Raw genomic sequence first — 12,415 nt, forward strand, 5'->3', positions numbered from 1 at the left:
GTCGAGACCCTTCTTCACACGGAATATTGTTGAAATTAAGATAGACATTCCGAAGAAGGGTTCTGAGCAGAAAAGTCACATATTCCCTTTCTCCAGAGATGCTGCCTGACCAACATTTTGGGTAGGAAAATAACTGCAGATGCTGGTACAAATCGAAGGTATCACAAAATGCTGGAGTAACTCAGCATGTCAGGCAGCATCTCTGGAGAGAAGGAATGGGTGACATTTTGGGTCGAGACCCTTCTTTTACTCCAACATTGTGTCAATCTTCGGTAGAAACCAGCATCTGCAATTTCTTCGTACACATTGTTGAAATTAAACCTGACATTGCTGAAATAATCAGCCGGGCAAGCAGCATAAGAAGGCACAAAGTGCTGGAGTAACTCAACGGGTCAGGCAGCATCTGTGGAGAACATGTGCAGGAAGGAACTGCTAATTTAAACCGAAGCTTTCCCCTGACTCCCAGTCTGAAGAAGGGTCTCGACTCGAAACGTCACCTATTCATTTTCTCCAGAGATACTGTCTGACTCGCTAGGTAACTCCAGCTTTTTGTGTCTATCGGTTGACTTTGCGCTCTGAAGAATGTCCCGACCCAAAATGTCACCTGTTTAAGTTTGCCAGAGGGGCTGCGTGACCTGCTGATTTACTCCAGCACGTTGTGTCCTTTTGTGTAAACCAGCATCTGCAGTTCCTTCTTTCAACATAAGGGTAGCAGAAGGTGGCCTGTGGAGGAGGGGGTGTGGGGGGAGTGTTGTATAATGTTCTTTTAATGTTGACACAAGGTGCCACAGATGCTGGTTTACAAAAAAATTAAAAGAATACGAAGTGTTGATGGTGGTCAAACAACATTTTCTAGAGTCTGAAGGGTTCCGACTCCAAACTTGTTTATTTCTCTCCACAGTTGCAGTATGAGTTGCTTTGGTGTTTTTCTTATTTTTTGTTCTTGTAGTGTTATTGCATGCTGATGGGAACAGACACATGTGAAGGGGAGAAATACTGCACTGATTTATATTCATCAGTATGTATTTCAATATCAAGATAATACAGGTGCTAACATTTGAACTAAAAGCAAATCAGACAACATCTCTGGAGGAGGAAGCAGGGTTAATATTTCAGATGACCATCTTTTTATCATAGCGCCATTTTGACATCAATGGAAGTTGTATTAAAGTAAAATGGTACTGTTGTACTTTGGGCTTTTTAACAGGAAGCAATGGTCAATGGCAACATTCACTTAATATTTTGCAGTTAAAATCAACTTTTTGCATACCTTTTGGATATTTGGCTGTACATTTGTAAAATAACATTCAGTATTAGCACTAAAATATATGAATATATGAAATAGAGAGTTGATATACTAAGAATGAGAAAAAATTGTTGCATTCTTATGTTGGATGAAACGAGCACTTGGATGAAACATGCACTTGGATGAAATGTTCTGGCCAAGTGTATTAGAATCACCTGTGTAATCTAGAGTTAAATATGCACCAGTGGAGCCAAATATTTCCACGGACACATGAACCTTCTCTTGCCTTACTTTGACTAAATACTACATATTGATCCCTGTGTGCCATTTCCTTGTATTTTTATTTAATTTACAAGTACCATCTCAAAGTTCCCTGACCATTCATATCTGAATGTTGCCATCATCCCAAAGCTCAACTAGACCAGCAACATAAAATACCTTAACTAAAAGAAGGACAAATAAAAGATCTGTCCCACTTAGGCGACTGCCGGCGACTAGGCTGTCGCTGACAGTTAGCTGGGGTGTCGCGGGCATGATCGTGAGGAGTCTTCAAAGAATCGTAGTGGATCTTGGCACGTCGATAGAAATTTCTCGGCGACAGCTGCTTGTTGCCAGATATTGTCGCTTATTGCGGGCGCTGTCGCATGCTGTCCCCAGGTTTGCTAGGTTGTCTTAGATGCATTTAGAAGCACGTAATATTAAATTAACTAAAGTCATTTGAAGATACCATAAAATACTTGTGTTTAACCAATTTATTTACCGTCAGGACATTTGACAGGTAGATTGGAGGCAACAGTTTGACAGTCAGGTAAGCATGGGAATTTCGCGATGTTTATGGCCATCAGACAATAGACAATAGGTGCAGGAGTAGGCCATTCAGCCCTTCGAGCCAGCACCGCCATTCAATGCGATCATGGCTGATCACTCTCAATCAATACCCCGTTCCTGCCTTCTCCCCATACCCCCTCACTCCGCTATCCTTAAGAGCTCTATCCAGCTCTCTCTTGAAAGCATCCAATGAACTGGCCTCCACTGCCTTCTGAGGCAGAGAATTCCACACCTTCACCACTCTCTGACTGAAAAAGTTCTTCCTCATCTCCGTTCTACTTTTAAAGTAGGCTCCCAACCCAGATATGTAACCCAAAAACCAGATATGCATCTGCCGTACATTTTCAAAGAATGCCCACACTCTGCACAAAAATCCATTTAACCACGTTTAAAATTAAATTTCTTAATACTGCTATTAATAAACTGAAAGTCATTCCAGTTTTTGCCTTGTTACCGTGAAGCTTGGTTTTCGAGTAACCTGGGCAAGATGTTATATTTCAAAACTCTCAAGTAATTACAGACTTGTCAGTGATTTCAGCGAAAATTAGGTCGCCGGAGAAGCATTGATAAGCGTGGGAATTTCGCGATGTTTCCGAAGACAGTGTAATCTCTTAGCCAGGTGCTAGTTTCACAAAAAAAGTAACTTGTATCGACCTGACTCGGCATTGTCGTAGGGTAAAAGAACATTTTGGCGATCTGCTACGACTTTGACAGTCGCCTACAATATCGCCTAAGTGGGTCTGGCCCTTTAGTTGCTCCCTGATTCCGCAAAGCGTATCATACATCAAGCTAGAAATTGGGAACATGATGCAATTTTCTTCACTTGCTTGAACGGTACAGCTTCAGTAACCTGCAGGAAGCTTGCCATCCCAGAACAAAGATGCCTGCTCGGTTGTCTTCCATCCCCATCTTAAACCTTCAGAAGATACACACAAAATGCTGGAGTAACTCAGTGGGTCAGGCAGCATTACTGGAGAAAATGAATAGGTGATGTTTTGGGGAGAGACCCTTTTTCAGATATGCAGTCTCTCATTACTTCAATATATGCTATAAAACATATTTCAGTTTATCTGACAGAACCTCTCCAAATCTGTGATCTCTGCCACCTCAAAGGGCGATGGCAATCGGTGCATCCAGTGAATGCAGATTCTCCCCCAAGTTGGATACTATCCTGAGGCATGTAGCACAGAAAAAAGCCCCTCGGCCCAACTTGTCCATGTCGACGAAGATGCCTCATCTAAGGTAGTCACATTTGCCCGCATTTGGTCCATATCCATCTAAACCTCCTTTCCTATACATGTATCCGTCAAGTGTCTTTTAAGCATTCTTATTGCACCTGCCTCAACTACCTCTTCAGATGTAAAGGTCCTGCCCTGGTTTGATTTCCCAAAATGCAATACCTCACACTTATCTGTATTGAACTCCGTTCGGTATTCTTCAGACCACTTGCCCAGCTGATCAGGAGCCTGTTGTAAATTTTAATAACCGTGGAATGGCAGTTTCTATACCTTCTCAGTCCAACTTCGATAGCCATTACTGCTCAGGGATGGAATGGAGGTATAGCTTACGCACACACCGCACTCTGAGATAACAAAAACGAATCTTCCAAACGCTGTTTCTTGATTAATTGGTCTTTATTAAAGTAGCACAAATCAAAGAGTAATTCATAACTTTTTGTTCTTATCAATTGTTTCTTCTTCAAACAATACAGTAAAAACCGTGTAGTCGTTACCGTGTGGTCCTTGTGAGTGTAGCTGGCGTGAGTGTGGCAGACGTGAGTGTGGTAAAAAACTATTCTCTCCATCCTCCGAGACTAAACTGACCCACAATCTCTGTCGCTACGCTAGCCTCCTCCCATGTAGACACTCCCCATTACGTATCAAATCACACCCACAAGTATGCAAAAAAGACAGAAACTAGAAATATTAAACTTAGCCATAATACAATGACAGTAACTAAATTAAGCGTAAATGGCTCCTACACACCTATGGCCCCTAATTGTTCTGCGTACATAACGAAGCAATTACCAATAGATACCAAAAGGAGCTATAAAAGCTTATTATTTATCAAAAACAAAAGTAATATGCATTATATTTTGGCATTCAAACTTCTTTAGCGATTGTTCAATCTTCTCCTTCACCTTCTAGAAGCAGACATATCTTGGTTATTGGTCTTACCAAGATGTTGTCCTTAGTCTAACGTCGTACAGTATGCACAAAACCTTTAACGTCTGACATGATCTCCAGTATCCTTTTGCGAAGTTTCGACAACATGTGATTTCTTCCTCCATGTCCGACTGTTCATGAATATGTCGTAACAGCAATGTTGAAATATGAAAGTCCTTCAAGAGAATAATAGGATGCTTAGCTTCTTCAGGCATCGCTAGTTTATTTAGGCGACCACCAACTCTCAGAAGTCCTTTATCCAGTATGGGATCAAGCCTGTATAAATAACCACTTCCTTTAACACCATGTTCACCAGTTTGTGATGTTGATAGCTCTTCCTTATATTCCTGTCTTTGACAGAAGGAGATAACTGCATTTTCTGCCTTAAAAAGATCATCCGGACATAAACACTGTCCCCGATATGATGCCTTAAAGACTTGCATCTCTTTGTCAACTTTCCTTTCAGCTTGCCAGGATCCGTTTCAAAGCTACTCATAGCAGCCTGAGTTTCCTTTCTCTTATGAGTCCACTGCAAAAGCATTGTTTTTAATTTAAGAAACCAAGCCACCACAGTCTTCAACTTATTCCATGATGAGAAATGGGTAATTAAATAGTTTGTTGAATCCAATGGGTCCTTAATAATGGCGTTCACTAAGATGTCTTGCTTGATCTCCGGATCATTAGCAGAGATTTCAGTTTCCGGGTTAAACTTTGGCCATTCTCGGTCTGGTTTTACAGAGAAACTCTGGCCCTTTGATCCATCTCTTACTGCTTAAGAAGCGGTCTGCTGTTAATCCTCTAGAGGCTTCATCCGCAGGATTTTCCTTGGTATTAATATACTTCTACTGTGATACATTAGTAGCATCCCTTACAAAAGAGATCCTGTTTGCGACAAATGTTAGGAAGCGTTTATTTTCATTATTGATGTACTTAAGCACTGTCATGCTATCAGTCCAGAAGGTAGATTCCTCCAGCTTAAGCTGCAGTTCTTTTTGCAGCAATTTGTCAATTCTGACAACTAAGGCTGCGGCTGTAAGCTCCATTCTGGGAATCGTCATTTGCTTCAATGGTGCCACTCTGGCCTTTCCCATTAAGAATGTAGCATGTACCTCATTGTTATCATTTTCCAGTCTCAGATATGAAACAGTACCGTAAACCATTTTCACTTGCGTCACAAAAGTGATGCAGCTGTGCAAATTTGATTCGACCAAAGTTTGTAGGCTTCATATGTCCACTCTGAACGAGATCTTGTCGAGATCTTCTAACCACTGTCCATCGCTGAGAGAAGATTTGCATTATACTCTCATCCCATCCAAGTTTCTTCTTACAGAGATCCTGCAAAATTAACTTAGCTGGTAGTGTAAATGGTGCAAGAAATCCCAAAGGGTCGTAAACAGAACCAATCACAGACAGGATGCCCCGTCTTGTGCATGGTCGATCCTGAATCGAGATTCTGAACCTGAACACATCTGTTTCAACGCACCAGTGCAATCCCAGTGCTCTCTCCATGGGCAGATTGTCTTTGTCCAAATCCAACTCCCGGGTCTCCTTGGCTCTGTTATCTAGTGGAATGATTTCCAATACTGCACGGCTGTTGCTAATCCGTTTCGATAGCATGAATCCTCCCTTGTGGCAGAGGAAAGTCAAATGTTTTACCATTTGAATTGCTTCTTGTTCTATAGACATGGATTTTAAACAACCGTCCACATAGATATTGCTCTTTACCATGTTTGTCACTTCTTCTGGAAAGTGAGCTTTATTGTCCTCAGCGGTTTTCATCATGAAATTTCGTATTCTTGCCAAACTTGCGTTTCAGATTCTGAATGCGTTCTGCAATGCAACGGTTATTCGGCAGACTAACACTTTCTTGTTTAAAAGGTAAGTCTAGGCAATAGTGTCTTTCTATCATCTTTGCTGAGTGATTCATAATTTCCAAAAAATTTACTTCTTCTCTGGACATTTCTTCTGGTTCCTTGCTGGTTCTTTCATTGAAGTCGTGATTATATTGCTTGGTCAACAACTCTAGATTTACAATAAATATTCGATTGACGACAGCAGCAGTATAGTTATTCCTTTTCCTGCCTTTGTTGTTCCTTCTCAGGGAGTCATAGATAACCCATCCGAGCATGGTTCTCACAGCAAACGGTCTATCTCCTTGACTGGTAACAACCTTTCTAGGTTCTAATGCCTTCAAAGCATTCAAAGCAAGTAGATCGATATCAGAATTTATTTTAGGTATCTTGACATCCTTCAAGTAAGGTCATTTTTTCAAGTCTTCTTGCTTAGGTATATTTGGATGCGAGACGGGCATAGTCTCTTGTGTAAATACATCAGATATTTGTATAAAAATGTCTTCCTCCAGACTAGATATTTCCATACGTGATATGATAACTATCGTAGCATTTCTGACCATTCATGGTGTTCAAGAGAAGCTTAACCTTTTCTCATGTAACGTCCAGTTTTCTCATCAAGCTTTCTTTTTTTTTTTTTTTTTTTTGAGATAAATTTTTTATTGGAGATAGGTACATCTTTACAGTCATACATTTTTAAATTGATAATATTGTCAATTATTATTATATTGTCTCCAATACATTTTGCCCCCTTTTTTTTTTAAACTAGATAGAACTAAAGAAATAGATGAAGTAAAGAAAGAAAAGAGAGAGAAGCAAAATAAAAACAAAAACAAAAACAAATTATAAAGATAAGGAAAAAGTTAGTTAAAGAAGAATGGAAAAGTTTATTAAAATAACAAAAACTTCATTCGAGATATATACATACATTTCAAAGTATAGCATTTCATCCATTCTTTAGTCCGAGTGCTAGTCAGGTTCCTGTGCTGAACCATTCTGACCCTTTAAGTAATCAATAAAAGGAGACCATATTCCAATGAATAATTCCTGTTTGTCCAACAGGGAAAATCTGATTCTTTCCACGTTTAAGGTCTCCGTCATTTCTATAATCCACATTTTGATTGTGGGGACCGTAGGGCCTTTCCAAAATTTTAGAATTAATTTTTTTCCCGTTATTAAACTATAATCCATAAAGTTTCTTTGTATTGTTCTAAATGTTTGATTTAATTCTAATATTCCGAGTATAATTAATTTTGGATCTGGGTCCAATTGTGTGCTGGTTACTTTAGATATTATGCTAAAAATATTTACCCAGAATTTTTTAATTTTTATACAGTTTGCGAACATATGAAATAATGTAGCTTCTAAATGTTGACATTTATCACATTTAGGTGAGATATGTTGGAAAATTTTATGTAGTTTTGTTTTTGAATAGTGTAACCTATGTATTACTTTAAATTGTATTAGAGAATGTCTGGCGTTTAGTGAACACTGATGTATATGTTGCAAACTTTCTTCCCAAGTATCTTTCGTAATTACTTGGTTTAATTCTTTTTCCCATTTTTGTCTGTATAAGTCCGTGGAGGGAATGTCACTGTCTAATAAGATATTATATATATAAGATATTAATTTTTCTGTATTAGGATGTTTGTTCCAACATTCATCAAGAATTTCTGAATTTCTAATTCGAAAATTTTGGGAGTTCGATTTTACATAATCTCTAAGTTGAAGATATCTGAAATAATCATTTCCACGAAGACCATAAGTCTGTTGCAACTCCTGAAATGTCAGAAAGGTGCCTTCCTTATAAAGTTGTCCCATATTTTTAATTCCATAATCCTTCCATTGTGTAAAACCCCCGTCTACCCATGAAGGCTTAAACAAAGGATTATTCACAATTGGAAGAAAAAGTGATAAATTATCTAATTTTAATGTCTTTTTTAATTGTTTCCAAATTCGTGTAGCACTAAATATTATAGGGTTTTCCCTATAAATTTTTTTGTTTAATTTAGACGTAGCAAATAATATCGAACCAATATCAAAAGGTAAACAATCTTCCTTTTCCATTTTTAACCAGTCTGGTTGATGATCTATTTCTTCCAACCAGAAATTCATATTTTTAATATTAACTGCCCAGAAATAAAACAAAAAATTGGGTAAAGCCAGGCCTCCATTTATTTTTGATTTACACAAGTGTCTTTTGTTTATCCTATGATTCTTATAATCCCAGATAAAATCATTAACAATAGAGTCCAATTTTTAAAAAAAGTTTTTTGTCAGATATATCGGAATTGTCTGAAAAAGGTATAATATTTGCGGTAAAAAAATCATTTTTATGGCATTAATTTTGCCAACCATTGAGATAGGGAGTGTTTTCCAATATTGAATATTCTTATGTAGTTTGTTCAGTAATGGGGGGAAATTTGCTTTAAATAATGATGTATATATCTTAGTTACATAGATACCTAAATATTTAAATTTTTCATTTACTATTTTAAATGGAAATTGTTGTATTATCTGTTTATTATGTTCCCTTATTGGCATAATTTCGCTTTTATTCCAATTTATTCTGTATCCTGAAAATGAACCAAATTGGGTTATTAGCTTTAATAGGTTTGGAATACTAATTTCTGGTTTTGTGATGTAAATTAATACGTCATCTGCGTATAGAGAAATTTTATTCACTGTGTCCTTTGTGTTATATCCATGTATTTCCGGATGCCCCCTAACTCTTTCTGCCAGTGGCTCAATAGCAAGCGCAAATAATAATGGGGATAACGGGCATCCTTGTCTACAACCTCTAGATAGGCTAAATTTCGATGACAACCTTTGGTTTGTAAATATTCTGGCCGTGGGATTTGTATATAACAGTTTTATCCATGTACAGAATTTCTCCCCTAGTTGCATATTTTCCATCACCGAAAATAAATAAGACCATTCAACCTGATCAAATGCTTTTTCAGCATCAAGTGAGATTATTGCTAGATCTTCATTAATAATTCTCTTGGAATATATAATATTAAATAATCTTCTTAGATTATAGTATGAGTATCGTTTCTGAATGAAGCCTGTTTGGTCAGGGTGTATTAATTTATTCATCACTGTACTTAATCTATACGCTAGTATTTTAGTTAAAATTTTTTGATCTGTATTTAAAAGTGCAATTGCTCTGTATGATCCCGGATCTTCCGGATCTTTATCAGCTTTAGGAATGAGTGTTATTATAGATTCATTTAGAGTGTCTGGAAGTTTCTGTTGAGTATATATATACTCATACAGTCTATGTAAACGTGGGCTAAGCAAATCATAAAATTTTTTATAAAATTCGGAGCCTAAACCATCTGGTCCTACTGCTTTACCATTTTTTAAAGAACCAATAGACTCCTCAATATCCTTTGTCGTAATCTCCCTTTCTAATACTTCTCTATCGTTTGAATCTAAACCTTTTAAATTACATTTTTTTAAAAAGTCTGCTATTCCTTCTGATTGTGCTACGGTTTTAGTTGAATAAAGGCTCTGATAATATTGGAGAAATCTATCATTTATGTCCTTGGGCATTTTTAATAATTCTCCTGTCTCTGTTCTAATTTTATGAATTATTTTTTCCCCTTCCATTTTTCGTAACTGACGTGCTAATAGTTTTTGTGGTTTGTCTCCAAATTCAAAATGTAATTGTTTTGTTTTTTGATAGAGTTTTATTACTTGTTCTGAATACATTTTATTTAATTTATATTTCAATACCGCAATTTTATTATATTTTAGAGTAGATGGCATTCTCGCATTTTCTATATCTAGTTGTTTGATTTCACTTTCCAATGTTTGTTGCTTAATCCTGTTCTCTTTATTGTAAAAAGCTTGAGCAGAAATTAATGTACCTCGAACATACGCTTTAAACGTTTCCCACATAAGAGAAATAGGTGTGTCAGGGTTGTCATTTGCCTCAAAAAATATTTGAATCTGTTTAATAATATATTCCTGGCATGACTTTTCGTTCACAATTTGTGGGTTAAATCTCCAATATGCTTGTTTCTCGGACATTCCATTTAATTTAATCATGAATGTTAAAGGTGCATGATCTGAGATTATAATATTATGGTATTTTGAATTATAAGTAAGTGAGATAAGTTTAGCGTCGACCAAAAAATAATCTATTCTTGAATAGGTTTTATGTACAGGTGAATAAAATGAGTATTCTCGTCCAGTTGGGTTTTCCACTCTCCAAACATCTTTAATATTACTAGTGTCCATATATGCATTTAATAAGTCACTGGAATGTGATTTGGTTTTCCTTTGTCTTGTTGATCTGTCTAAATAGGAATCTAAAGTACAATTTAAATCTCCTCCAATTACTAAATTATGTTGTGCCATTTCCGGAATGCAGTTAAATATTTTCTTAAAGAACAGTGGACTATCAAAGTTTGGTCCATATACATTAACAAAAATCATTTTTTGTGCATTTAATTCTCCTATTACAATAATGTATCTGCCATCCTTATCGGTTATAGTTGATGTATGTTTGAATAAAGTACCTTTCCGAAATAATATTGCTACGCCTCTTGATTTATGTGTAAAAGAAGAATGATATGTTTTATCTATCCATTTAGCTTTCAGCCTATGCTCAGCATCTTTTTTTAAATGTGTTTCTTGGATGAAAATCACGTCAGCTTTAATTGCTTTTAAATGTGCTAATACTTTACCTCTCTTAATTGGTTCATTAATACCTTTAACGTTCCAACTGCAAAACGTTATTCCTTCGTTCCCCGTATTCATTTTTAAATCTTGCATTTTTTTGTCTATGGGGGTCTATAATAGAGCCCATGGTTCAGTTCAACAGACCCGACCCCGTACCCGAACACTGAATAGATGAATTTTAAGACTCTTAAATGCCTCTCACATATATATCTCCTTTGCTCCAATTTATAACTCCGTTCAAACTGAAAATAATAATGATAGTTTGTAATAGAAAAAAAAAGAGAATAGATTAAGAAATTAGTATTGTGCACAAAGAAGGAAAAAACTACATCTAATGTTAGTGCAGTTAGTGCTAGCCATACTAGCATGGCTACCCATCTACCGACTTCCGTAGTTGATGTTTCGAACTTATCCAGCCCCTTTGTTTCTTGGAACTTGTGTTCCATAGCAATATTTTACCGGGGGTATATCAAGTTCCAATAGTCGGAAGAGTTATGATACAAATAATAAAACCCAGAGTTAAAGGAACAATAAAAGTAAAAATGATAATGAAAATTACTAGCAGGAAAGGAAAGAGAGCAGATTTCCAAACATAACATATAAGATCCAGCTCTGTATTTACCTCTAATCATTCCATTATAAGTAACTTTATAAGTAAGTATTAGTCATTAGTAATAATTATTGATTCTAATTGTTAAAAATACCGCGGTATCATTTTAGTATTCATTAGTTAATTATATTAGTAGCGCAGTTATTAGTATCCATGGCAGAATTTCCGATCCACTTCTTTCTCAGCTTCTTTAGTCATCAATTCAATTCCATGCAGTCCTGCAAAGTCATTTATTCATGATGAGGGATCAGGCATCTTCTCATGACCTAAACTTCTTGGCAAAGTCCAATGCTTTCACAGGGTCGGAGAAAAAGTATTCCTTCTTGTCATAAGTAACTCTTAAGGTAGCAGGATAACTCACACCATATTTCAAATCCTCCACTTCCCTCAGAATACTTTTGGTCTCGTTGAATGCTTTTCGTTTCCTTGCAACCTCTGCTGGATAATCTCGGTAAATGCTGATACTGTGACCCTTAAAATCAAGCTTTCTGTTTCTTGATGCTTTTTGCATTATCTCCTCCACAACATAGTCGTTTTGTAATTTTATTATCATTTGTCTTGGGGGTGCGCCTACTCTTGTCTGGCGTCTCATCACTCTATGTGCTCGGGCTAGTTGAGGCTTTTGGTCCAGAGATAAAACTTTTTGCAGTAAATTTGCAGTGAATTCTCGGATATCTTGATCTTTCTCTTCCCCTTCTGGGATACCTGCAATTCTTAAATTCTGTCTTCTCTGGCGACCTTCCAATTCAATACATTTCTCATTTATTTTGACCATCATATCAGTTAGACGTTGATTTTCTGTAACGAGTTTTGCTGTAGTGTGAGCGCTTGTTTCGGCTAGGTCTTCAAGGTCTTTTATAACACCCGTCTGGTAATTCAATGCCTTTTCCACAGGATTCAGCCTTTCATCAAATTCAACTTTCCCATTTTTAATTTTCTCATTCATCTCCTTTGATAGTCCAAATATTATTTCAGAGATTTCTTTCGACAAATCATTCTTCAAATCCACTGCTATATTCTTAGT

General features: G+C 36.7%; 1 protein-coding gene across 1 annotated transcript in view; it reads left to right on the plus strand.

Annotated features, from left to right (window-relative positions):
* ppat (phosphoribosyl pyrophosphate amidotransferase) overlaps nt 1–12,415 on the plus strand; it is a 53,329-nt gene that overhangs the window by 929 nt on the left and 39,985 nt on the right. The gene's annotated exons all lie outside the window — the stretch shown is intronic.

The sequence above is a fragment of the Rhinoraja longicauda genome, chromosome 1 (genome assembly GCF_053455715.1).
Source record: "Rhinoraja longicauda isolate Sanriku21f chromosome 1, sRhiLon1.1, whole genome shotgun sequence".
NCBI classification, from domain to species: domain Eukaryota; kingdom Metazoa; phylum Chordata; class Chondrichthyes; order Rajiformes; family Arhynchobatidae; genus Rhinoraja; species Rhinoraja longicauda.